This window comes from Clupea harengus, chromosome 10 (assembly GCF_900700415.2).
Source record: "Clupea harengus chromosome 10, Ch_v2.0.2, whole genome shotgun sequence".
Lineage (NCBI taxonomy): Eukaryota > Metazoa > Chordata > Actinopteri > Clupeiformes > Clupeidae > Clupea > Clupea harengus.
Genome location: NC_045161.1, coordinates 15,715,273 through 15,740,417, shown reverse-complemented (window position 1 = coordinate 15,740,417; position 25,145 = coordinate 15,715,273).

Sequence of the window (25,145 nt, the reverse complement as noted above, 5' to 3'; positions counted from 1 at the left end):
AGAAAACACAACCAGGAGTTTTACAATTAGCTTAGGAGTGGTCCTGAAGAAAAAATGGACGTAAAAGCCTCCAAAAAAAGATGTATTACTCTACTGTCTTAGTCTCATTTTCAACAAAAAAAAGAAAATTTAACACAAAATTGGTCTCACCTGGTCACCAGGGCAGTTTGTGACATGAAGTCTTTCCTCAGCTCCCTCAGGGCCTCTGTGGTGCATTACAATTTAAAACGTTAAAAATGTGCTCTCCATTTAGACTTCTCTCGCTCCCTCAATCATCTTGCGGCACCAAATGCCTCACCTCCTTCTCAGAGTGGCATGTCACCATTTTTATTCATTTCTCTGCGTTCCCTGAGTAATCCTGAACATGTAAACAAAATTTGTTTTCATGCAACTGAATATGATTAATTATCTCAGAGTAATCCAGCTCCACTTGTAAAGACTTTTCAGAGGAGATTACAATTTCCAAACTGACAACCATGATAGTTGGGAGCATTCTGTGAGAGTCTGATTAAAGGTCAAAGAGATGATGACAGTGACTTGCGAGGCATCGGTTGAGTTAGGGCAGATGCAATCATTGGCGCTTCCGTCTTTCGGAAGGAGAGAGAGAGAGAGAGAGAAAGCGAGAGAGAGAGAGAGAGAGAGGAGGCGAATGCCTAAGAACTGAACAGAGCAAAAGAAGTGATTATGAGAGCGGATATCTCACACAGCAAGCGCCACCAAAACATATGGTGGCGACTAATGCTGTTTAACACTTGGGGCAAGGCTTAATCAAACTTGTGCAATTAAAAACACAAATGAGATGCAAACATCGCAAAGTCAGGGGACAACACCGTGGCAGGATTGTGGTGGGTGATAGTGGAAGAACATCAGACAGCCAAAGACTCCCCTGTACTCTGGAAGGAGCTCATGGATGGTGGGGGGGCTGTTCCCAACTCTACATTGGAAAAGTATGTGAAGGATGAAGAACTGAGGCTCTGTAGATGAACTACCTGTTATAAGCCCTGTCATTATTATTACTATTACTATTGTTATTGTCATCATTATTTACCTATATGCGCATAGAATATTTTTAAAGAGGTCCTCCGATGTGCATGTTTTGATTCTAATAACCAGAGCAATTTCAATGGTTTCATTGCATTACTCGGCATGGTTGCATGATGCGTGCGTAGGGGGGACTTCCCAAAAATAACGGCTGCAGTAGCCCACGCCCATCGACTTGCATTGATAATTTAAAAAAATTTAAACATTGGATTCTCTGAACGTCAAAAACAGAACAGCAGCCTTTGTTTAGTAAACAGCAGTGTAGATAGGCCTATATAAAGATTATTGCTGCGTGGAGATTAATTTGTTTTAACTGGGGGGTATTTATTTGGCTACACGGTTCTCAATCCGCAGCAGTACATTTAAATATTCAAATCTGACTAAACACATTGCTCAATGCTAGTACTGTTTTATAGAAGTTTTTTTTATTGGAATGGACAGTTGAAGGAATCCAACTTCCTTGAAATTATTAAATATCTTTGCTTCTTCATAGCCTACTAACAGGTGTTCTCTGTAGCCATAGTGGTCTCGGTTTCTCTCTTGGAGCGCACACAAATTGCATGAGTCATGCTAAGCTAATGAAGAAGGAACACTGATCATTGCATCCTACTACCACTACATCCCTACTACCTCTATAACTCCTCTATGTTTGACGACACCTCATTAGCAAGTACACCTATTTCCTGATCGCTAAACTTATGTTTTCTGTTTTTTTTGTCAGCAGTTCCATGATTCCATTCAGTAGTGCTTGTATTATACCGGCGCCGCAAACTATCTGGCGAGTGACGGAAGCATCATTTGACTCTAGCAGCGGAAGGGCTCCAGCAGATTCTTTGTTGTGGGCCGGCATCGGTCCGCAGGCCACAGATTGAGAAACGCTGCCCTAAGGCCTATGAAGCCAATGTACAATGTGTGCTTACCTTATAGCCTTCAACATTTCTGGGGAATCCAAAGCATCTAACAGAGATAGAGAGAGAGAGAGCGAGAGAGAGATAGAGAGAGAGAGATTTAGGTACATTTCCTACAGTATTTGGAGAATATTTACAAAACAATTCAGCTTACAGTCATACAGTGACCAGAGTGTGCAAACAAAGGCGCTTCACACACAAGGCACTAATTGTTAACACTCACTAGGTAGAATACAATGCATTTCATATGAGAAGCGAGGCAAACACTATTCAACAGTAAGTCATTCAAGATAAATATAGCAATTACAATATATAGGTATTAAAATACAAACTAATATAACAAATATATTTATTTATCCTCCCCCCAAACATTTGAATGCATTTCTTTCTCTGTCCCTCCAAGTGTGTTTTGCTGTGTTGGACGGCGTCCAGTGTGGCTGTGCCTGACTGTAATGTGGCATGCAGTGCTGGGTGGCAGCCTGGAATGTGTGATTGGGAGGGATCTGGCAGCTGGAATGACATGGGTGGCCTCATGCAGGTGTCTCAAGTCCTTCGCAACCATATCTTTGCTAGTGTCAGCATTACTTTGCCAATTTGATGTATTCCATCCAATCATGCTATACAGGGTCAAAACACACACACGCACACGTACACACACACACACACAACCACAACCACACACACACACACACAAACAGGTTTATCAGCTGTTTTGTGCATCAGCTATGTGTGCATCTCTGTAGAAGCCAGATATGTGTTTTTTTTTTAAATCATCAACAAGGTTTCCCTAGGTTACTATTGGATCTATTTTGGTGTCAAAGATTCAGCTGTGTTGGAGTTGGGGTCTGTGTGTAACGTTTGGGTCTTGGTAACATCCAAGTTTAGTTTTTAATCAGGCTTTTTATTTTTGAACACACTGGAGGCAGATGGAACTGAGCAAGGAGAGAAATGGGCTCAACGTAGATCATTTTCATGATAGGAAATCCTATGCATTTGTGCACAGCGTTTCAAAAATAGCAATGCATTTGCTGCTCATGCAGTCATAAATATGCATGGTTCTACATAACTGAAACATTCACCGACACCAATATGAGGTACTGTTTGTAAACACGATTAAAAAGTAGAATTATGCTAAAGGTTTCCATTTCCACACATATCCTCTGCTGTCTGAAATGTGTGCCTGGTTTTAGCTGCTTAGTCTCCAGAAATGTGTCTGTTTGCATGATGACTTACGTGCAGTAAGCATCACATTTCACATTTACTTAAAAAATATTCAATATCTGAATAATTATTTTTGTCCTTAAACTGTAAATGTGGCATATGCTAGCATGCTTTCATGCAAACATATGAAAAGAGAACGACCTGACCTGAGTTCAGGGGGCATGTTTTAGACAGATCACACTCAATAAATGTCAAGCGCGTGAGACTCCACCGAGACGATGTCCGGCTTGCACCTCCATGTTCAGTGTTAGAGGTGACGCCGGCTCCATTCTCCCTTGTGTCTTTCTCCTGGCCAAAACAGACCTCTCAGTCTTATCTCTCCCCGGCTAAGGTGAGCTTTTCCCCTGGCCATGACGAACCACGTAAAGGGTCCCCCTTCCTTTAAGTCAATGCAACGGTGGGTGGGGGGCGGGATGGAGCAAGTCAGCTTGAGAGAGGGACGGGAGTATGGGGGGCTCTTTATGCAGCTCTGTGTATGTCTTTCATGTTGTCCAGCCGGTAACTGAGTTGGGTTGCCTCTGGCAGTTGCTAATTCACACCCTCAGATCACGGGCATGAAATGAGAGAGCGGCAGAGAGCTCTGCAGGCCTGAGGGTTTATGATAGCTCATACCGGGCACGTGCACACACACACACACACACACACACACACACACACACACACACACACACACACACACACACACACACACACACACACACACACACACACACACACACACACACACACACACACACACACATATATATATATCCACCATAGTCGCACATACACCGACACTCATCCACAAACACAGTCATAAATCTGATAAATTCTTGTTTGGCAGGATAGGGATGCTCTTTACTGTACAGGTAAGATAAACAGTAGAACCCCTCTATGTCTTACGAGTGTGAGTGTGTGTGTGTGACAGTGATCTTACCATAATAAACTCACTGGCTCACTCAGGGCTCACTGCTCATTACTTAGGGGTGTGTCATCACAGCAGCAGTAGCAGCATCAACAGCGGCTGGTGGCTTATATATTTTAGTGTACGCAGCTTTGTTCATGCGAGTGAATCTTATCAGTTTGTCAGGCTGGTCTTTCTCTTTTTGCTTTTCTTTCTCCTCCTTTCTTTCTCTCCAGTGGGCCTGAGCTGGCGCGCGGGGATAACCCCACACACAAGCCTTCAGTTCTGTCATGATGGAGGCTTTCTCTTTCAGACAGAGATCAGCAAAACCAGGAAATAAATATATAACGTGGGAAATACAACTGTGAAGGACTTTAAAAATCTTTTACTCCTCAGTTGAACAAGCTGCTGGATAAAGACTTTCTCTCCCCCCTTCTCCTCCAAAAACCCTCTTTAAAGTTATTTCAAATTTCTCAGCAAGGCTTTGAGAAATCTGTTTGTTTGAGGGCAGCATTAGATGTGACCAGCGTTTTATTGTGACATAAAACCGCATTTCTTCCTCGGCAGATTAAAAATAAAATCGGTTAATAAGAAAAGCTGTCAGCAGCAGAAAATGGCTGACATAATCCGTTTATCCTCCAAGCAATAAAGATATTGGTCCTTGGGAGTCTATCTTTCCTCTTATGTTATTTCGCCCAAAACATTATCTTCTATGCATTCAGATGGATTAAGAAGTCATATGGGAGATAGAAAGAAAATGACAGATACAAAAATATATAATATCCTTTCACTCCTCCATCAGTCACTCACAGGAGGGTACACGTTTGTGCATGCTCAAAAAATAACAAACTGGGGGGAAAAAAAATTAAATTGGAACAGGAGCAAGGAAGAGAACCAGAGAGAGAGAGAGAGAGAGATAGAGGAGGAGACAAAGAGAGGAAGGCCAAGGGGAGAGGTGAGCAGATGGAAGAAAAGGAAGAGCAGGAGATGAGAGGAGCCAAAGAAAAGGAAGGTGAGATAGATGAGAGGAGAGAGGAGAGACGTTGGCGCGCGGCAGCGTGGTATTATGGAGGCGCTGCGAGGAGGAGGGGATTACGGTGCTGCTCCTGGAGAGGTCAGGGGGAGACGAGAGGAGGCACAACCCAATCCTGCCCCCCGCCTTTATCTTTCTTTCTCTGCCTCTCCAATCTCTGCTCTCTCTCTCTCTCCCTCTCTCACTGGCTCTCTCTTTTCTCCAGTGCTTTCTCTGAATTGCCCTTTATATCTGCCTCTTATATTCCCCCATCTTGTGTTCTTCTCGTTGCTCCATCTGCCTTCTTTATCTTCAAATTCTCCCTCTCACACAGGCTCACACTTCTCCCTCTAATCTCATTCTCCCTTTGTCTCTTTATTCACGTTTCACTGTAGTTAGCTTTTTTCCCCCTCACTCCTTCTTTGTGACGGCGCTTTCTCTCTATCTGCCTATCTCTGTCTGTCTCGGCCCCGTTTCTTCTGGGTACACTGCTCCCCTCAGAGGCAGTGCCGGCCTCCCTCAGTCTGAGAGACTGATAAGCGCCACAGTCCAGCAGCACCAGCAGCATGGGAAGACTAATGGCTGCACTGCAGGGGCAGGACTGCCGGAGAACACCACCACTGGAATCAATGAGACAAGGAGAGCTCTGCTGCTAATGCTAATGCTAATTCGCATGGTGATGTAGCTGTAGATCCTAGTGGTATTTTCGTCCAACATATCTTATACTATAAGGCAGGTGTGTGGTGTACTGCTGTGTGTGCCCTGTGGATCCAAACCAATGGCTTGGGCTAAGCTAGCACAATGGAACTATTCAGATGTGCTAAAGTGGTGGATTAAACTCGCCACTGAGTTTTCATCCAATCAGTATTGTCTCCATTTTTTCAAAACCATTTACATTAAAGAATAAAACTGGGTTGATGGAAAATAAAACTAATGACACACATTCAGACTTTTTAAACTTTCAATAAAGACATTGTATGTAGACCTAAACTGAGCCCCGAGGAGCTTTTTATGACTGACTGACTGACATCTTCAACACTGTGCATAATGTTTCTACACTCTTACCTTCACCTTCACAGATACACATTATCTCTCTCTCTCTCTCACACACACACACACACACACACACTTTCTCTCTCTCTCTCTCTCTCTCACACACACACACACACACACACACCAGACACACACACACACACACACACACACACACCAGACACACATATTCATGGATCTATCCCTTAGGCTTAGAAGTCAGGAAATGAGACAGAAGTCCTGACTCCCTTGATGTTGTTGGATAAAGATGAACCGTAAGTCTGTCTGACTGGCTGGTCACTAGCCTGAGGTGAGCTGAGCTAAGGTGAGCAGGGGTCAGACTGGAAAAGATATCTCAGTGTGCCTGACAGGGGCAAGGTGTGTACACTGTATGAGAGTATGTGTGTGTGTGTGTATGTGGATGTGGATGTGTATGTGTATGTGTATGTGTGTGTGTGTGTGTGTGTGTGTGTGTGTGTGTGTGTGTGTGTGTGTGTGTGTGTGTGTGTGTGTGTGTGTTTGTGTGTGTGTGTATTTTTGCCTGTGTACATGCTTTTGTGTGTGTGCTCATGCTCATGCTCAGACTGAGAGTGGGGAGAAAGAACGAGGGAGTAAGAGAGGGTTAGATGGAGGTAGAGGGGAGAGAAGGAAGACAGGGGTGATTGACAGGCGATGTGTGCGGCAGTCTGCTCCTCTGTGAACCGCACGTCTGTAATGTTTAATCAGGTCTGTTTGGCTGGTAATGAATTTTGATTATGCCTTTTAATGTTGCGAGCGTGCAGAGAGGTGGGTATGGGTGTGTGGGTTGGGGTCAGGGAGGGAGGGGGTAATGGGGTGGGGGAGAGGGAGAGGGGTGAGAAGTGTGGTTTAGTAGGGGTGGGCAGAGGTTGAAATATTAATATCATCCAAGATGATGCATGAAAGCAGTCCACCCCTCCCCGTGCGTAATTCGCCCCCTCTCCCTCACTCGCCTTGTCCCCCGCCAAATTGTTAGCACTTCATCATTAGCGGAGAACTTTTGCATTTCCATTCATCTGTGGGCGCGGGCGCGGGGGGCTCTTTGATTAATGCCGAGGCTGATTCATTAGTTTATCATCATGGCTGTGGTTTTTAACTGATCACCGCGTATCCATCAACCAGCCTGGAGGTGTCCTGGAGTGAGAGAAAGGGGGGGGTGGGTTGGAGGGGGACTGCACGTGGCATGCCCGTCGTTACATCTAGGATCTGGCTTGATGCGCTCCAACTTTGGTCTGTTCTTGGGTGGGGTGCTGCTGCCAGGGGTGTGTGGGTGGAGGAATGTTGTAATAACTCACGCTGCTTCCAGGCCCAGCCCCCCCGTACTGAATAACGCGCGATTGTGCCTTCCATGTCTGCATACACCCACCTATTAAAAAGCCATCGCTTTGACTTTGGAAAAAGAATAAATAAGAAAACATGCAAAAAAAAAGCTGAAATTGCATGAAGTGTTTGTTTTGATGAAGAGAGGCTTAAATTAAAGCATCTCATTACGTGCAGGGTATAATTCAGCGGAGTGGAGTGTGGAGCTTCTACAACAGTAACTAACACCCAGAAAAAGTTGAGAGGATGAATAGCCCACAGCTTCACCTTATCATAAATGTAGGAAATATCTTCTACTCCTTACTTTAGACCAATGTCAATGTTAAGACATGTTTAATCTTTTATACTACACAATATACAATGTAAGTCATTATTATTACAATGTAATACACTATTAGTAAAAGTCAACAGTGGGACAGTATTGGTATTGACTATAATAAACACATAATACAAAACTGACCATTCAATACATTTTTAAGCAAATGCTATTTCCTTATCCTTATCTTAGTCCACCTCATATACCTGCTCATAACGAAGAAACAAAAGTGTTTCAACAATGCAAAACTATTATCATAATCTTAATTACACACATAGTCACCATAGGTACACATCATTTCACAGCTTCTGGTAAATCTGTCTACTTCTCCAATCACTAGCCAAGATAAGCACTACTTCCATTATAAGAAAATGCAGCACTATGAACTATGTTCAACAGCATCCTTTCAGGTAACAAACCTTGCTTGGTCTTGATATGCATATCTATTAAGTGTCCTCACTTCTTAATATTCTATGTTTCGATTTAATTTAACTACCACTAGAGAACACATTTAGAGCCTCAAGCAGACTGAGATATTTGAGAAGTAGCTCGTTTAATTTATTAAAGGCTCATATCACAGACCATATAAAATTAATAAGCATTAAGACAAATGCTAAACTATAAATGGCACTGAAATATGGTAATGATGAACCAAGGAACAGTCTGCATGTGAATATGGCCATGCATCAGGGTGCAGAAACTATAAAATAGAATGTTAAGGTATATGAGAATGTTATTCAAGAATCAGCCTGTTCAAAAGAAAATAAAAGAATCAATTGCATGGCAGCAATTAGGACAAAAAATTAATTTAACTCCAAGTGAATGGATGGGGGGGATCCAAATCAATTTAAAAGTGAAAAGACGAAACCTTCCAATTTTAATAACGACAGGCAGACTTAAAATTAATTGGCTGATGGTGTCCATGAGAATTAGTGGAGATTCTCATAATGTGTCCATTAACATGTCCTGGTGGGGCAAAATCCAGAGACCCACAGGGGCATCGCAGAGGCTCATATGGGTGCTTCCATCATCCAGTTCCTGTGCCAATGAAGCCATGGAAGGCCATAAACCAACACATAAGCTCTGCTTTAAAACCTTGGGTCTTTTGGGATCTCAAGCAAAGTGGAATAAATTAAAGTGCCCCTATGGTTTTAAGGCGCTGGGGCAAGGAGGGGGGGGGGGGGGGGTGGAAGGAAAGAGGGAGGAAAAGAGGTTCACTCCTTCTCTCCGTTGACAAACCAAAGTGAGGATAAAACTGCTCTTCTCCATGTGCGCGCTGTTTATCTGAATGGTAAAACTTCAGTGTGCATAGGTATGTGTGTGTTTATGTGTGTGTGTGTGTGTTTGTGTGTGTGTGTGTGTGTGTGTGTGTGTGTGTGTGGAGGGAGGGGGGGGAAGGCATGGAATAGCAAGGAATGGATAGAACTCGAAGAGGCAGCGTGTAGAACGGCGATGGGTGACATGTAGGCGACGTGTGCACAAAAGGTGCGGGTGACACCCTCTGGTGACACGAGTAGAGAGGCGGACGACGTGCCGGCACTCCTCAGCAAGGCCTTTCCCCCGAGGGAGAGAAGCGCGGTGAGTGGCGGCCCAGGCCTTTCCCCCGAGGGAGGGAGGCACGGTGAGTGGCCGCCCAGGTAACACCGTTCCACATGAAAACACAAGATATCCAGCCGAGGCTTGATGGGAAAAAAAAATCTAAATAGTTGCCCATCTTTGCATATCACACATGGGCGGCATGCTGCCAAGGCTTCTCTGTCACCACTCCACTGTATTAAAAACCCAGTATCATAACAAGTGGTGGCGAGTTCAGGCCACAGAGTTTGTTTAAAAAAAAAAAGAGATAGAGAGCGAGAGAGAGGGAAAATAAATAAATAAATGACGGGAGAGGCAGAAATCCCACTCACGTTGATTCGCCGTGGTCTGAAGAGTGGCCGCGTATCTCGACTCTGGACAGAACAGGCGCGGACTTACAGCACTGGAAACACTTAATGAGCACTTTGGTGCCCACTTAACGCAGAGTGCTACCAGATAGGACTCCTTAATATCTTCCCCCTGCTAGTCAGGATCCTGGCCCCATAATACTGTCATTTCATTTCAGTAATCCGCCCTATTAATGTGAGCTTTAAGGAGGTCTGGTTGCAAGGTTAAACGCTGGAAAAGTAATGGTGTAAGGGATCCTTAGCCCCTCATATTACTGTCTCTTACACTGAGAGGGCTCAGCTTTTGACTACCCAAAGCATTTCTAGCACTTTCCACCACCAAACCACAATATCCACTCCTTTTATTTACAAGTGTGCTCAGACATTTTGGTTTTTATTTCATCCAAGAGTTGGCACATTGTTGTTGTTTTTTTGTGGGTGATATATAATATTTAATCAAATGTATCTATACAAAGAGTACAATCTGGAGTGTAATATATAACCTAAGTAGGCTAAACAGTCAACTAATTTCATACACTGTTAACACACATCCACATGAATGGTTCAACATTATATTTTATTCAGTATAAACAAAGATAAAGAAACTCATATGAACCCTTAATAATGGTTATTATAGTAATCAGAGTGAAGCAACAATTAATTCTTAACAATGTCTGTGCAAGACAGCTATTTAATCCCCATAAATATAATGTCTGGATTTTCATTGGGTGTTTCTGTATATCCCTAAATAAATTCCATCAGAGGATATTTTCAAATAGTTAATCTGTAAATCTAAATAAATCTCTTCTTTGCCTCCTTTCTTCTCCTTTACTCTTCATCCTTTTCTTTTCACAGCCCGCATTGTAATTTAAATAAAGTGGCATTGGAGGGATGTGTGTGTGTGTGTGTCGGGGGGGTGGGGGGTGGGGTATTTCAGCAATATCCCTCTTTCTTTTTTTGGCCCTGATACACACAAACACACACTCTCTCTCTGTCTGTCCCTCCCCCCCCCCCCCCCCCCCCCCTCTCCCCTTCTTCAGCTCTCCTCTAATGCGTCCTAATCCGGACTGAAGACAGACACGCGCAGTGTGTGTAAGAAATATCTCTTTGCTTTTTCTGCCTCAGTTCATTATTTTTCTTTCTTGTCACTTAGTGTGATAGGTTGGACAGAGCGGCACAGATGAGCACTGAAGACACAGTCACAGGGCCCTAATCTAGTCTTTAATGCGTGACTTCAGAGATGTCATTTATCTTGTGACTGCAGCAGGCGTCCACAAAACTTTATCTCTAATAATATATTGATGGATTAAAGGGGTCAGGCAGGAGACCAGGCAAGAAAAATTGCTTATTGACATCAAAATACAGTGCCCCCAAAACCTGATAAACATAGGGACAGGAGAGTGGAAGACGGGGAGAGAGAGGGAGAGAGATAGAGAGAGAGAGAGAAAGAAAGAGAGAGAGAGAGAGAGAGATGAGAGGAGGGGGGCATTGTGAATGTTTGTGCCTGGCAATTTTCCTCCATCACAGGAGGCTCCGGTGGTCTAAGCCTGAGGCCTGATAAAACACACACACACACACACACACACACACACACACACACAGACACACTCTCCCGCATCTCTCTCTTTCTCTTGCCCAGCTACCACAGCATGGCACCGGTTCGGCTGGGGTGGGGTGTGGTGTGGAGGAGAACAAGCAGAGAGAGAGAGAGAGAGAGAGAAAAGCCACCACCGCTGCCACCCACCTATCCACACACCCACCCTCCTGCCTGCCTGCCTGTCTGCTGTGCCAGGTCTCCTCCACGTTTATCTCAACAACCCCCAGCGCCACCTCCACGTGCCGCACAATGCGCCTTATTAATCACACTTAAGTAGCGCGCGCTGTGGCCAGCCTCACTGCACCGGCAGCCAGGGGACGCTGGGGAGAGAGGAAGAGAGGAAGAGAGGGAGAGAGGGAGAGAGGGAGAGAGAGAGAGGCTGGAGAGAGAGGTCCTCCGTGCAGTTTTACGGCGATATCAGGAGAAAAAGTGACAAAAAGAAGAGGGAAAAAAAACGGCGTGAAGCGATGGACACTGCTGCTCCACTTATTCAAGGCCCACTCTCTTCTCCCAGCAGCTCCTCTTGTCTGTTAAGTGTGTGTACACACGTGTGTGTGTACGTGTGTGTACGTGTGTGTGTGTGTGTGTGTACGTGTGTGTGTGTGTGTGTGTGTGTACGTGACAATAAAGGCATATGAACCGTAATTTGAAATGTTTGTTTAGACGGTGCAGGCTGAGAGAAAGCCTCAGCTCAGGGTGTGTGTACCACAAGACTCCATGAGTGTGAAACTGGGGTAAGTGGACATAGGGACTATAAAACTATTTTGAAAATTACGCCAATCAGCTCAGTCAACTGTATAATCATCAGAGCTAATTCCAAATTAGGCAAGGTTAATGACAGCATCCGTTGCGGATTTTCTGACAGTATTATTTGCTAGTCTTCTACATAATACAACCCATAGACCCATGGATGTCGGTTTGGTTTGAAAAGTGCTGGGGACATAGATGGAACATCACACCCTCCCTGTCCTATTGCATTCTGCCTCTGCTTTTACAATGAACATAGTCTGAATACAAATGCAAAATAAAAAAAATCTGAGTTTACTGGGATTTTGTAGTGCTTTTAAAAGTAAAATGTTAAAATATGATAAAAAAAAACAAGTGGGATGTATTTCTGATACAGATCTCTGTAGTAAAAAAATGTATTCCCTGAAACTATACGAGCCGCGCTAGTGCCATGTGAGACACCTGTAGCATAATTATTAGCACACCCTCTGAGTGGTACTGCTCCAGTCCAGGCCTGTGCACATGTTATTGATTATACAATCACAGAGAGAGTAACACATTAAAACACCTGCACAGACTTTGCCAAGTTTATGTCGACGGATGACGGCCAAACATGAAGTCCTGCACACTTTACAGCGGAGACTCTAATTTTTACAGTGTTAGCCACAGACAATGCATGGAATTTATCATGACATAAGCCATAGCCACAGGTAAAATCGACAGCTACAAAAATGTATATATATATATGTACAGTACGCGTTTCAAGCATATTCAATTTATATTTAATGTAATGTTTCTGAAAATACAAATCATGTCTGATGTATTTTATGTACTGATGGGTACATGGTCTTGGATTGTTTTTTTGTGGTGGGGATGGCAAATAAATCTGTAATGTTTCCTATGTCATGGACAAGTGAATTCACAAACAGCAGAATGGACAAAGATTTGTTTTCCTCCACAATACATCACTTTTAGGGACACTCTTCAGAAGAACTGTAATTACTAAGACTTCCTCTGGTGTTGATGGATTTTGATAAATCACTGCTTAGGGTGTCTAAGAAATGCAAGGGCACTTTTCCTCCCCTTCAGCTACCAGCCTGTCCCTCCAACACCCGCCCCCATGTCCCCCCAACTCAAGTCCTCGCGTGAAAAATGCGTTTGAAGACTGTGGAGAGCAGCTCCAATCCCAAATAGTGTCAATTCTAACCCCTCCACACTCGCTGCCAGTCCACGAAAATTAATACACTTTTACCATTACAAGATAAAGCTGGGGACATATTACGCCGGGCATATCTGCAAGGCTGTAATACTACAGCGTCAGCATTCAATAAAAGACATTTGCAACCAGGCGTTTCTCGGCGACAACACTGCCGAAAGATTTAAAAGCTGCTAAATTAGGTGCGGCTTGCCGAGCGAAAGGTGCCTGGTAAGCAGTACGATGCTTACTTAAAATGACAGAGTTGTTTATGAGGGGGGAGCCTCCCTCGGCCCAAGACGACGTGCCAGAGGGACAGTTTATGATTCGCACACAGGCTTATTTAGTCTCGAACAGTGTGCATAATGTTAGCCAACAATCAGCACTCGTAATTCACGCTCTTCTCCCAAAGATCAGCCCCTGCCGCGGCCCGCCTACCACGCCCCCCCCCCCCCCCCCCCCCCATCCCACAACCCCATCACACACTGATTGCTCAGATCATTCTTTATCTGTCGTCCCCGTCCCCCCCCCCCCCTCTGACGGCTGTAATATTTATCCGTCTCTTCGGGTGACAGTTTTTTCCTTTTGTTATTTGCATTCTTCTGCATGTTTTGATGCGTATGTGTATGAGGGAGCGGCCGAGTATTTGAGGAAGGTGTAAAAATCCACAGGCCAGGTGATGGGGTATAAGAATGGGGGGGGGGTGCTGGGGTGGGGGTGAGGCATCACCGGCGTTGAAATGTTTGACAAGACTCTGAGGGCGCTAACAGAAACGGATTCGCCATAACCTTTTCTTCAGTTATTGCTGCACTTTTTTTATGACCCACGCCAACCACCAATGGAGCCATTAAAAATGTAATCCAGCACAGTGTACATAAACTATTCCAGTCATTAAACAGGGCCTCTCCCAACCTGCCATGAAAGTCGGGGGGGAAAATACAGAAAATAAGGGTGAAAAAAAAAAAGAACCGATGAGGTGATTCCTCATCCTTTAAAGGCACTCAAGAAAACAAGCTCTTTCTCTGCGATGCTGTCCCTTTCTAGGTGTGATTGTTTTTTGGGCGTGAACACTTTGAGACAGAGATGGACCTCTTAATAGCCTGCAGCAGACACTTTTCAGACAGGCCTCTCACTTGAATTGGGTTGCTTATTTGTGGAAAAATAATAATCAAAAAGGGCAATCCTTTTGTGCTTCATCTGTGCTTATATCACAGAGAAAGAAGTCTAAGTTTAATCTAAATGTTTTTAACATCACAGTCTGCCACAAGGCCTTTGCATATGGCAACTTCCAAAGCAAGTTCCCATTCAGTGTTTATCTAAACTTTACCAGGGATGGTGTCACCTAAAGGACAAGTCTCCAACATAATCATCCAACTGATGCCCGGGACCACATGGTGCACGGTGGAAATGGGAGGCTATAAAACCCGTTTACAACCACATTTGTTACCATCTAAACCTACGTGCCGTAATGACTCAACACTACAGCTGGCAATGGGCCGATAATAGCAGGCTTTCACGACGCATCAAGCCTTCTGCTGTCCGACGGAGCCCAACCTTGACCAACCAACCCCACCTCATCCCAGCCCCACCAGACACTTGCTCCTCGAGCCACTGAACAAAAGCCTCCATCTCCCAGCCCACCATTGGGCTCTTTCTCAGCGCAGCAAGACATGGCATCAAAGGGTAAGAATAATAACGATAAAAAAAACAGGCCAGCCGCGACCACCGGGGAGCAATAAAAGAGAAGGGGAGCAATTTTCTCTGATAAATAATTTCCCCCTTTTACTTGGTCGCCGTTTTCCCAAACACGGCCCCGGCCGGCGAGGGTTGACACATTGTAATCTACCTTTGGGCGTGGGTATATTAATGCCATTTCCATATTCAGAGCCCTGCCCTCCCTCCCCCTCCGCACCCCCTCACTCACGGCTCCCCGCGCCCCCTTCGGAGAAACACAGGGGCCGCTCCCAGGCCCGGGAATACCCCAGAGCCCCCCAAACCTGCACTCCGTAATTCCAGCCAGCCTCATTATTTAGCATGTCACCCACTATTTTACATGTTAAAGCACCTCAGCCTCCATCTAATTTATTGCTGGAATATCAAATGGGGCACACTGGAATGGGGTCACTGGCGTTCGTGTGGCGCAGGGAAATAAATATATATACAGTCAGTCAAGTCAAGGTGAAAACTTGTGTCAGCAAGATGCTTTCTTTTGTGTGTGTGTGTGTGTGTGTGTGTGTGTGTGTGTGTGTGTGTATCTGAAAACATGGGGGGTGGGAGTTGGAGGGGGTTAAATTGGGAAGGGGGGCAAAAAAGGTATGAAAACAAAAGCTTTCCTGAAATATTGAATGGAGGGCGCCTGATATTGTTTTTCCTTTTTCTTCGTCAGAGTCTATTTCAGCTGTGGCTGCTTTTATCGTTTGTCTGTTCAAAGGCAAATTCAGGTTACGTCTCCCCCCCTTTTGCCTTTTTTTTTTTCAACTTTTTTATTTAAAGGGCAGCGTCTTTGAGAATGCTGTGCTGGCTTTGATGAGATTCAACTGTAATTATATTTTCACCACGCTAACAATAAGAACAACAACAACAGAAAAGTTAATCCGTCAGTGAGAAGGCCCACTTCTGCTTCCTGGTGACAGTGATTAGCCCTAATCTCTGCTTCTGGGGTGTTCATAGGAGAAATACACTTCTAAACACCAGCATGTTTTCTTCTTCTCTTTTCTTTCTTGCCTTCCTTTTTTATGTTGTGGTTTTTTCTTACTGTTCCTTTCGGTGAATATATTTAGTCTCCATCAATAGACCCTGCTGAGTATTTAAAAATAAAAGGACTGCAGTGACTGGTCAGCAAAATCATAAAATACATCAATGAAATGAATATGTCTGAATTGTTTTCATGCACTTGAAATTCACCTTCTACACCTAAATGTAACACCAATACCATTTATAGAAACATGCAGACATGAAGCAGGTCTTGCTAATTCAACACTGTGTATTAAAAATCTAAAATGCATATAAAAGGTAATTTGAATGTGTATTCTGATGGCCATCAAAATCTTTCATGTAGCCAGCTACTAATGCCACATTTAGTGACAGCCTCCTGCCCTCTACTATATGCTTTTTATATGAGTTTTCCTTTTTACATTGTTTAGTTAAACACCAGGTCTATTCAGATATCACAGTTTCCAGGAGGATGGCCTGTGGGTCAGGGTAGATCCCCCTTTTGTCTATCAGTGTCACGGCTAATTGCAAGGCAAAAGTATAAATGTTGAGCAGAAATCCAACATATTTGGATCATACAGGATCAAGGTTCAAGTTTGTTATTCACATGTGATAAAAAAACCCTTTATTGATCGATCAAAAGGTTGAAGAAGACATTGTGTGGCAAAAACACTTTCAGGCCGGTACACTCAATTAGCCAAGAAATTACTTCTATACAGTTACCACTAAGACACAATGCAGAGGCCATGCAAGTCATAATTGCTTTTGAGACACTCAAATAAATGGAAAATTCCCCATTACTGCCACCTTCTCAGTGGTAAAACACAAACTCAAATGAAACTTTCAAATGTGCTCATATTGGAAAGATATTTTTTGCCATCTGGCTCAAGATACTCAAAAAGCCTTACACGGATTCTTGAAAATGTACTCTCTCGAACAAACAAACAAAGAGGCCATTATCTATTTATTGTTTTGCGATTTGAGACGACTTGAGTGCCCCTGCCAAAAACACCCCACAATCTTGGAAAACACATGTTCTTTGGAGAAATTCGGCAGAAGAGCTTTGCAGCACGTAATTCAGCCCTTGTGTGCAGAAAAGCTCTCTATGTTCCTCACTAACCCACTGTAACCCCCTCCTTCGACCCCCCTGAACCCATACACCCCCACCCCCCACCCCCATACTGCGCCCCCTCCCCCCTGGAAGAAAGAGAAGGCAAGGCAGATTTGACCCCCAGGATCTGAGAGGATGAGGAAGGAGCAAGAGGAGAGAGGGCAGGTGTCAGGGCGCGGCAGGAGGATTGCTATGCGCTGTGGCATTGAAAAGAAGCAATGTTTTGTGCCTAAAACATCTTGCTTACAGCAGCAGGGTCTGATCCAAGCATTATGTACGAATACATCAGTCGCCCTGGACCCCCTCTTCAGACGAACATACACACACACACGCACACGCACACACACACACACACACACGCACACACACACAGAGTGCAGCCGCCCCCCCTTACCTTTTCTCCCTTCTGCTTCTATCCCCCTCTCCCTCTACAGGAGTAAATTATCAAAACTGTGTTTGAAAGTGAATGAAGGGTGACTCTTTCTCTTGCTCTCTCTCCCTCTCTTGCTCACTCCCCCTCTCCCTCTCCCCTTCCCGCTTTGACATCTCAGTTTTTTTTCCCTTACTTGCCACCGTTTCTGGGCTAGGTGATAACTGCCGGTAATAGGATTAACATTGATTTCTTTTTGCAAGAACAGAGATGTGCCGGTTCCAGCTATTTATTGAACTGCCAGCTTTGAACTATCAAAACTGACTGCTGGAAAAGACCTAATGCAGCATTTTAAAGAAATGAAAAGCCTCTGTGCATTTCTTTCTCTTTCTTTGTTATTCCTCCCTTCTCTACCTCTCTCTTTCCTTTTTTGTCACCATGGGATAAAAGGAAGAATCAGGCGCCTGTGTTCTAAGCCCTGGTAATGACTTTATTTATACATTTTGTTTTGCTCACCTTTCCTGGCTTAATATATTTGTGATTCGATCTAGGACTTTGTTATTGTGTTTTTGACTTTACCCTCACCTTGAAATGTGAAACCCGTAGCGACATTGTTCCTCTTTTCCCCCCTTCCCCCATCCATCTTTGCTTCTTCTTTCTCCTGTATTCCAGAGCAGGCCCCTGGTGTGAGCTGTGGTCAGAGGCAGTGAATCATTTTAGCACTGATCCTCTCTCTCTACACATATACACACACACAGACACACACACACACACACACATACTCAAAGGACATCAGAGTGACAGCACACACCTCATCCAGGCAATTAATACCACACTACTGCACGCAGGTTATAACTGACCTGCCTAGAGTATAAAACATCTTGTGATAACCTTGTGGTAATGGCAACTTTTAGGACTGTATAGAATTTAGCTGTTTGTTTCTTGTTAATGTCTGTAGCAACATCAGCCTTCAAAGTAAGCGACTACATTGAATGAGAATTCAGAAAACATTATGTTATCATGTTAGCAGGGACCTTGCAGACACATTTGAATATAAAACTGAGAAATGTTAGCCTGTATGAAAGCGGCAGGCTACGCACAGTATTTCAATAACACTTGAACCAAATGAAACCAAACTAATACGTATACTCAAAACATGCAATACAACATGATTAATGATGCTTCTAAGCCAAAAAAGGATGGACTGAAACTTGTAGCAAAGCATCAGTTGTGGATAATGACGGCGGTATCAAAATATCGGCGGTATCTGTTTTTTCACCTCTCACAAAGACTTGAACACTTCAATTAGTTGAAGAGGAGACTCACCGCAACAAAACATGAGGAGGAAGAATTTCTGATTTTCTGAAGGGTGGTGAAGAGTGGTATTCGTGTCCATGAAAAACATTTATGCTGCACTGCTTTTGTCGTTCACTCTAGCTATCTTTTGAAATGGTCATCACTTTACATTTTTTAGACAATGGATAGGTCCATACAGCTTCTAAAGAGCTTTTTAGAACCTTATGGTCAAGGGACTGCCATACAAAGCCGTTATGTAGAGTACAAAGTGACAAGGCTAAGGAAACGATATATGACAGCTGCCATTATTACAGTGTGAACTGATACATAATAAACTCATTCAAAGGCGATAACACAGAAAGTTGACAAGAACTACCCTGATCCAATACACATGTGGCCTTCTCTGCAGAGCTAGACTCGTGTATTGTGTGAATGTGGCAAAGGATGGCAATAGCCCTTTCATTTGTGATAGCAGTCTGTGCTGTACACAGCTTCCTAACAGAGGAACAGTCTAGCAGCTTGTAACTGTGCTTATTTTTAAGTAAACAGGGTATCGGTATCCAGTGTTATGAGTGCAGGGACCTTGAAAGTTTATAAGCATCAAAGTCTGTCCCTGTATGTCCTCTGTCTTAATGTGGCAGTTTATGTAGAAAACTGTTAAAGGGTGTGTTTTTTTCCCCCCACCAAGTTCACACTTTTAAAGCAAAGAGTTTCAGTAATGATAGCATATGCCAGATATTTTCACATTGCATCAGAGGAAGACAGGCCACTGCTATCTGCTGGCTGGTGGTTCTTACAACTCTGCAACATGAGTTGGCACTTCCACTAATTGTCTGTGAATGAGGCAATTGATTACTGATACAAATCAATTGGATTCGCCAGCTACAATTACAGTTAAGACAGGGACTAATTGTTTGCTAATCACTTGGTCATTGTCCCAATGGAGTGCTCCAAACTTGACCTCACTGTGATTATTTATTTATTTATCTATTCATTTGTTCATTCATCCTTTCTTATGGTCTGTGTCCACAGCTGTACACTACAGAGGAGAACCCTCCTTAAGGTGCCGGTATGCTTGACATATTGGCCGTTGCGCGCGTGGACTGTGACACCAAACGCAGCACCACAACCCTTTATACTTTCGTTAGAGGCACATCTGACTCCCCGCACTCTTCTCCTGCAGACACATACCACTGGAGGTAATGTGCCAAATTAGAGCACAGCAAAATATACATGAAATATAATATAATATGAAATATACACGAAATATACATGACAGTTAACTATATCACCAACTATATCACTATATCACCAGTATTCATTTGTGAATTAACCGCTGGAAGCAGCAATATGAAAAGGTAACACTAATGTGCTGAGTAGAGCAGAGTGAAATACCCTATATGACATGACAATTAAACTGTATCACCAGTATTCATTTGTGGATTTAACTGGACGGGTCCTAAAAGTTTGTTTATTGGTAGTCGCCAGCAAAACTAGCCTGTTACATAGGGTTAACTACAGGTTAACATAAGTTGTTATTGGTAACAAAAGCCGCTCGCAACTGCATTATGGAAATGTGTTTTATTTGTTCAGATTTTCATCACGAAAAAGCGTTACTGTAAGCACAGCTTAAACGCAAAGTCTTGACCCATAGGCCTTCATCAGGCAAGACGGGAAGTGACAGTAACACACCAATGTCTCTCTCTCTCTCCCTCCCTCCTTCCATCCCTCTCTCTTTTCCTCCCTCTCTCCCTCTTTCCAAATTTTTCCAAATATTTTCAGACGTTGCAGCAATCTCCCTCTACGAGTTCTGTGCCATCTGGGAATCCCTATGAGACGGATCTGCTCGCAGTGTCACAGTGCGAACAAAGTTACAGAAATCGGGAGGTCCGTGACCGGCTGAAACGGCACAAAAGCACAACAGCAGACCATAAATCTCCCCTCTGGACAGAATGACACCTCAGTGACGGCCAGCAAAGGAACAAGGCAGGCTTCCTTTAGTAATTTTATGGATAAATAACAAAAAGTAATATCTCAGGATATACAGTACTTTTGGCCAGGCCATTTTTTTTTTTATGATTTCCAACCTTATATACAGTAACTGGCTCAAATCAGTTATTAGCTTTGTTTGACTTAAATAATAATGTGAAAATAGAAGCACACTGACCACATTCTCATACACCAGATTACTAAACTACACTGATCTAAAATGTTATTTCTGGTAATTTATTACGGATGAATATTTCTTGAAAGAGAATATATTCTCTAGACTCGAGTGTAAAAAGCCAAGTAGGGGTCTGTTATAAATGTGAAGTTGATATAAGACGGATGCGACAATAACCTACTAAAATGGATTGTTCACAATAATACATTTTGACACACAGGAAACCAACCATTATAAAGACATAAGAATATGATATACGTTTAATGGTATGTAGTGTGACAGGTGGAGTCAAGTATTAAATGAACTCGGTTAGAAGTACCCCTTCAAACCCCTCCTTCCTCCACTCCTCTCTCCTGATCCAACATCTGTTACAATCAGCTGGGGCCAAACCAGCCGCTCGCACCACTGTCACTACCAATCCTTTCCAACAACCTAAACACTACTTACTGTTAGCCTGCTGTTAGCCACACTAAACGTTCCCTGACAAAACAGCCAGTAAATTAGAGTGACTGGGGGAGACAGAGAGAGAGAGAGGGAGAGAGAGAGAGAGAGAGAGAGGGCTCATCTGTATCAAAGCTTCCCTCTCCTCAGGCAAAAAAAAAGGGGGGGGGGAAGCAATCATTAGCAACTGGTGGTGCTTGCTCCAGCAAATAAGGCGTTTGAGGGAAGATTTATGCAGTTTCCTGACTGGAGGTGATTTATTTATTCCAGTGGAGGTGGTGAAACCATTAACCTCCGCTGTGTCTCTGGGGCTGGGGGTGGGGATGAGAGGGGGGGGGCACATCTGTCGCCACACGGCAGCAAAGCATAGACAAAAGGGTCCTTGCGCGCCATGCGCGTGCCTCTGTCCCCCCCCCCCCCTGTGGCCCTGGGGGAGAGAGAGGGAGTGAGGGGAGAGGAGGCCCAGAGGGGGCTGTGGTCACTGATGTGTCTCTAATGTGGGGTGGGAGAAGGTCAGACAGGCAGGCCAACTCACAAGCTTGAGCACAGAGCAGAGCAGATCGCTAGACTCACTTGTTGTGGTGTTATTTGAGCGACGGGAGTGGGGGGTGTTAAGTGGAGTGAAATCGGGGGGGGGGGGGGGGGGGGGGGGGGGGGTTAGGGGTGCGAGTTGAAAGTGGGAGACCAACCAGGCCAAACCAGGTTGAGTTTATCTTGTGGGGAGATTACTATATTGGAGGCGATTGTCATCTCTGCATTTCTGGATGATGCGTCCAGAATTAAATATCACCATCAATACAATCAGTTGCTATCCCCCATCCACACATAATTGACTTCTGGACCATGATCAATTATGAATCAGTTCAGATAATGAATTTAGGATTTGTACTGCTGGGAGACTGTCCTCAAACATGACCCAGGTCATCTCTGGATTGCCAACAGTGAAAAATATTGTATATTTTTTCCTGAACTAACATTGCAGCCACAACTGCGGAATGTCATCATATCAAAATGACATGCGTAAAAGAAAGGAACATTGAAATTAATGGGAGGTTGTGTGCTTGCCCGTTTTTGTGCCATCATCACTAAACTAAACTTACAAATATGGACACTGAATGAGATAAAAACCAACAAACAGTCTCAAGACTAAGACACATTTCTGTTAACAGCTGTCAGCTACGATTATCACCCACTTAGATTATCCAGTTGAAGAGGAATGGCTATGACATCCTCAGCTTCACGAAACGTTAGTCATACACTGCTGCTACAAAAACCCCTCCGTGTGGCTCCAGCACTAAACAGAAACACGGCCCCTTTCTGATAAATGAGGGTTATCTGAACGCAGTGCCAGGGTTGGACCTCACAGCAATCCAGGAGCAGAATTGCATCAGACACTATTAGAGTTTGCACCCATCACATAGAGAACGCATTGCGGATTACCGTGCTGTTTCCGAAACAATATTATAAGCTCTTTAATCTTTGCATATAATGAAGATGAAGAGCTGGCAATCTCAGATCTTGCAAATTCCCATCACAATCTGTATCGTTCTGTAACATCGGCACTGCCAAAAACCGCAGGCTACACCGTTTTATTCCCTTCTTTCATTTGGACCCTTACTGTTCGTCGGCTTTCAAACCCGAGTCACGGTGCATTTGTATGGATAAAACCTTCACACCGTACATGACTTTACACATAGGTATTCAGCCTTCTTTAATTTCATATAGTGCCATTTCTCAATGTCAAAGTGGAGCAGGGTAAAAATATAAAGCATTGCACCTGATGAATTTCTGAGCCTCTGCATTGACAATAGAGCCTAGCCCTCCCTCAATGCTGGCGGCCATTTTGGCAATGAGCCGTTTTGGAACTGGAGAGGCATGGCTGGGCAGTTGTTGGCAAGTTGGGTTTGAAGCCTCTAAACTTTATGTCACAAGACTCCCCACACCCTTCGGCAAAGGCAGGACCGTCTTTCAAGTTAGCACATCTCGTTCTTTTGCTGTTCACAGCACTGGGGGTTTTGCTGCCTTTCTCGGAAGATGAATGAATATGCTCGTGGGAATTGACAAAGATTTCCATAGTGATATCAATATAATTTTTGGTCCAATCAGGGCATATCTGAACGTTTCAAGCTATGTGATCACAAGGTGAAACAGATCATCTACATGATTTACAAATATCATATGCAAATAGCATTAATCAGAGTTGGGGGCCATTTACATTAAGACCACCTTGAAATCCGTCAGATTCATTAAATGTACTGTAAGCAATCAGTGGGCATGCATGCAACACATGTCTCCCATTAAAATCAGGGCCTTAATTTGTTGGAATTAACAGAGAAAAAAGGTCTCTGAAGACTTGGGACATTGAGAGAGTGCAGACCCGTAGAAGACCTCCGCTAATGATCCTAGTCCCAGGGCAACATGTACACCAGTGGGCCACTGATGACATGTACCTGTATATAAATGTCAGCTTAATTAGAAAAGTTGAGGAGGGGTCCTGGCAAAAGTCATAATGGGCCCCAATTTGAAATTCTCAGACTAGCATGAGAAATTAAGAGGGGGGAAGGGTTAGAATGAAATGACATCGTTAATCGGAAATTAATCAGGACTTTAACTTAACTGAGCAAGGCGATGAGGTGATGGGGCGGTCCTGTCAGTGGGTTTTCTGTCTTTTTTTCCCCTAAAACGTGTGTAATTGAACACTTATGGCAATCTCATGGTCTCTGCAAAGTGCATCTGTGTCAGCACACAGCACCTGAAGTGAAGCAAGGGGCCAGGATCATCCAATTATTTCCCTTCCCTTGCCATCCCCACTGCTCTGAGCTCTTAATTTCATTAGAATTCAGAGAGATTCAAATATACATACACATATACATGTCTGTGTGCGCGAGCGTGTGTGGATGGGGGTGGGTGGGGGTCACGGGAAGAGGTTTGTCAGTCTGTAGAGTGGCAATGATTCTGTTCCAACCTTATCAAGCCAGCACTTGAGAGGACTACAAATCAGTGTTTTATTAAGGGCAATAAAGCAGGGCATCCAATTGCAGCCGAAGTGTTCTCAAATTTACGAGGATTATTTTATGCTGGTATAATTTCCTCCCCCGGCTGGTTAAATGTTAAGATTTTAAAGTTATATTTTAATGAGAATATATGCTTTTAATTAAATATTTAATTTTCTAGATAATAAATATGCTGAGAGAAGATAAACACTTGGGCCTGCATTCAATTAACACAGCTTTAGGCCCCTAACTCTGACTGCTAGATTTATAAAGATGCTTTTATATTGTCCTGGAACATGACCAGTTACTGACATTTTTTTTTTTTTTTTTAATTGATGAAAGACAGATCAGTGAAAAACAATTCATATGACAAATTCAAAATCAAGCAAGTCATGATTTTGGGGTCTAGCCAAACGTCTCTTTTTGTTGTTTACAATCATAAATCTTCTTGCAGCATCTTTTTTTTAAGTATGTCATTCACCTTTGCCAGGCAAAAGGGCAAATTTAGTGACAAATAAAACAGGCCTCATAAAAACCTTTAAACAAACGCTGATCTAAATTTATGCACAAGCGGCAGTTGCACAGCTGCCTAATTTAATAATGAAGTTGGTGGAAATATGCAGAATACGATAGGAGGGAAGGGAGGGGGCTATAATTTGGCAGGGTAAAAAACAATGCAGGGTGGAAGGGGAGGGGAGGGGAGGGGTGGGGAGCCATGAAGTGTTTGGGGGAGTAAACAAACAAGCCTCGGCAAGGGCAGCTGAGAAGAGAGCATGGAGGTCCACGGGTCGCGTGATGGCGGCAATGCGTGTGGCTGTGAACACGTGCGTTGTGGTGAGTGAGTGTGTGTGTGTGTGTGTGTGT